Here is a 3,799-nt window from a genome sequence, read left to right on the forward strand (position 1 = left end):
TATGAAGACTCTCTGCTGTGTCTTACTGAATCTGTGACTATTAAAATTGAACCAAGAGCAGTTTCAGCATAATAATAAACATTTGAACAGTGAGAAATAAAATCACATGATGGCCCTCAGCAAGATGATCGTCTAAAGATCTAAAAGATGCTTATGTAATTTTTAACCAACTTTATTGAGGAATAGGTTACATACAATAAAATATACAGACTTTATATGCTTGGATGAATTTTGACAAATATATACATTTGTAACAAACCCACCAATCAAAATATACATTGTTACCCCTCAGTAACTTTCCTGTTGTTGATTTCAGTCAATATCCTATCTGACTGCTATGAAAGTTGTCAGAATCAAAATGGAGTCACTAATGTTAAGAAACCACTGACAAATAGAGCTGAGAAAGGCTATGAATAGGGACTTCTCATGCTTGTATGCCTGATAACAAAAAAGGCTACAAAAACCAAAACTTTGCACAAAGGCTGTCACAACCCTACACAAAAAATCTTCCAGGACATCTGTCCAGCAACTGCCTTTCCAACCTCTGGCTGATGTCACCCTCGCTATTGATCTTTGTAGTCAAAGATAATTATTTAAAAGCAATTATGAAATTCTTCTCATTTTCCCTTTAAAATCCTTAGTTTTCCCTTACCTCCCTGAATACACACACAGTTTAGTATGACGTGTCTATTCCCACTGCAATGCCCTATTCCCGGATAAATATCTTTTCTTTTAGAAAGCCTGACTCTGTTTTTTAGGTTGATACTGCCAAACCAACCCTTCACACATCCAATATCAGAAAATCACTTCCATTTTGCTTAAGGACTTCCTATACATGGAATCATATAGCATCATATAGTCTCTTGTGTCTTTCTTCTTTCAATACTATGTTTTTGAGATCTATTCATGTGATTATGTACATTAGGAAGCTGTTCATTTTTCTTGCTAAGTAGTGTCACATTGTATGGCTCTTCAAAAGTTTGTTTCTCCGTTCACCTATTAATGACATTTGGGTTGTTTTCGGGCTTTGGTTATCGGGAATAAACTGATATGTCTTCTTGTGGGTTTATGCTCTCTGAGAAGTGTAATTGCTGTATGTATGGCATATATATATATAACCCTATGAGAAATTACTGAATTACTTTCCAAAATGTCTGGACATGTGTTGTACTTCTACCAGCAGTATTTGAGAATTCCCATTGTTCTACTTCCTTGCCAACATTGATGTTGTTAATCTTTTTGAATTTTAGCCAACCTAATACATGTGAAGTAGCATCTCAGCTTAGTTTTAATTTGCCTTTGCCTTCTAACTAGCCAATGTCAGACACTTTTTCATGTGCTTTTGGCCTTTTGTATAAATTATGTTGTAAGGAGTCTATTTATAATTGCCTGTTTTTGAATAAAAACAACCGATTATTTGTCTTTTTTGTTGAGTTTCTGTAGTTTATACATTTTTTGGAGAGATCCTTAGATATAAAAATTATAAATATTTTCCCCCATTTTCATGGTTTTTAATTTTCATTTTACTTATTTATTTAATTATTTATTTATTTAGTTTGATACAGAGTCTCGCTCTGCCATACAGTCTGGAGTGCAGTGGTGCAATCTTGGCTCATTGCAACCTCTGTTTCCCAGGCTCAAGTGATTCTCCTGCCTCAGCCTCCCGAGTAGCTGGGATTACACGTCTGCACCACCATGCCCAGCTAATTTTTGTATTTTTAGTAGGGATGGGGTTTCACCGTGTTGGCAAGGCTTGTCTCAAACACCTGACCTCGTGATCCACCCACCTCGGCCTCCCCAAGTGCTGGGCCACCGTGCCAGGATCTTCATTGTTTTTAAAAAGTTTTAAAATCTTGTTCTTTCATTTTTTAACAATGAAGTGAAAACAAAGTTTAAAAACCCCTACATTTTTAAAGCCTCTTAAAAAGCAATAATTTATTTAACAAATTCCAACTTAAAAATTTTGTTTTCTTCATTATTCCTCGTTTCTTTTTGTCTTTTCTAGGATATTTTTGCCTACTCTGAGGTTGAGAACAATTCTTTCCGTGTTTTCTTCTGGATGCTGTATTGTTTTAGATTTTGTATTTAGGTCTATGATCTAGTTCAAGGTAATTCTGTGATGTATCCAGAGTTGGAAGTCAAGGTTTCTTTCTTCCATACAGATACCTAACCTTTCCATTATCATTTGTTTAGGACTGTCCTCAACCTCAGAGTGGAGAAAAATATCCTAGAAAAGATAACTTTCTTTTCAGTATTTTTCAAAATTCCATCAACTATCAAGTGTATTTGTCAGATATCTGTTCTGTTCCACGGCTTTAAAGATAGATTTGTATGCCAATGCCATTAGTGCCTTAATTAAATACCTTTATAATAAGCCTTGAAATCAGGTAGTGTCAGTCCTTTTGATTAAAAAAATGTATTAGCTTTGAATTTATTAAGTATATTGCTTTGAATTTCCTTATGAGTAGTTGAAGCAATGTGTCAGCCTCTAGAGACATACTTGCTGAGTGGTATTGAGTCCACACAGCCATTGGGAGAGACTTGACATCTTAATAACACTGAATCTCTAATCTATGAACATAGTACATGTGTCTACATGTTAACTTGATTTTCTCTGTGAATTTTTTAATACAAAGTTCTAACACAATTTTAAAAATTTATTACAAAGTATTTTCTGTTTTTAGATGTTATAAATACCTTAAAGTTTTATTTTCCAATTGTTTCTTGCTAGTGTATAGTAATGAAATTGGTTTTAGCATATTGACCTTATGTCCTATCACCTGGGTTAATTCATTTATTAATTCTAGTAATTGCTTTGCATATCCTTTGTATTTTTTTAAGAAAAAAATCATATTGGCATCAAATAAAGACAAGTTTAATTCTCTCTTTCAATCTTTATTTCTTTTAATTTTTAAATACTCATTTCATTCTTTAGGGACCTCTAACACAATGTGGCATAAAAGGACTCAGAGCCTCACATTCATACATGGAAAATATTCAAAATGGATGATTAAATATAATAATGGCTGTAGGTTTTATTTGTGGATATCCTTTTTAGATTGAGGAAATTTCTTTCTTTTTTTCTTTGCGATTGTTTTTATAATAAATAAGTGTTGAATTTTGTCCAGGGCATTTTTTTGTATCTAATAAACATCATAGGAATTTTTTTCTTAATGTATGAATTATATGGATTTTTGAATGTTGAACACATGTTGCATTCCTGAGATAAACCCCACTCAGTCATAATGCTGAATTCAGTTTGCTAATATTTAATGAGGATTTTCGTGTTTATGTTCATGAGAAATATTGGTCTATAATTTCTTGTAAGATTTCTGTTAGCTTTTGCTTTTAAGGTAATTCTGGCTTCACAACGGCCATTGGGAAGCATTTTCTTATCCTGTCTTTTCTGAAAGAGTTTGTATATGACTGATACTATTTATTTTTTAAATGTTTGATAGAATTCACCAGTCAAGCCATCTGAGCCTGGAGGTCTCCTTATAAGTAGATGTTTAATTATAAATTCAATTTTTAAAATGACATATAACTATTCAGAATTTCTAATATTTTGGTAAATTACTTTTTAAAGAAATTCAGTCAGTTTATCTAAGTTGTCAAGTTGTTTTGGCATAATATTCAAAATAAACCTTTGTTATCCTTTCAATATCTGAAAAATCTGTAGCTATCTTTCTAATTTCATCCTCTTGTTTTTAATTGTTTTCTCTCACTTTTCTTAAAATTTCATTATTATTTTTAAAAAATCTTAGTTGGGCTCTGTTGATGTGTTCTGTAGTTTGTCTTT

The sequence above is a fragment of the Hylobates moloch genome, unplaced genomic scaffold, assembly GCF_009828535.3.
Source record: "Hylobates moloch isolate HMO894 unplaced genomic scaffold, HMol_V3 SCAFFOLD_1, whole genome shotgun sequence".
Taxonomy (NCBI): Eukaryota; Metazoa; Chordata; class Mammalia; order Primates; family Hylobatidae; genus Hylobates; species Hylobates moloch.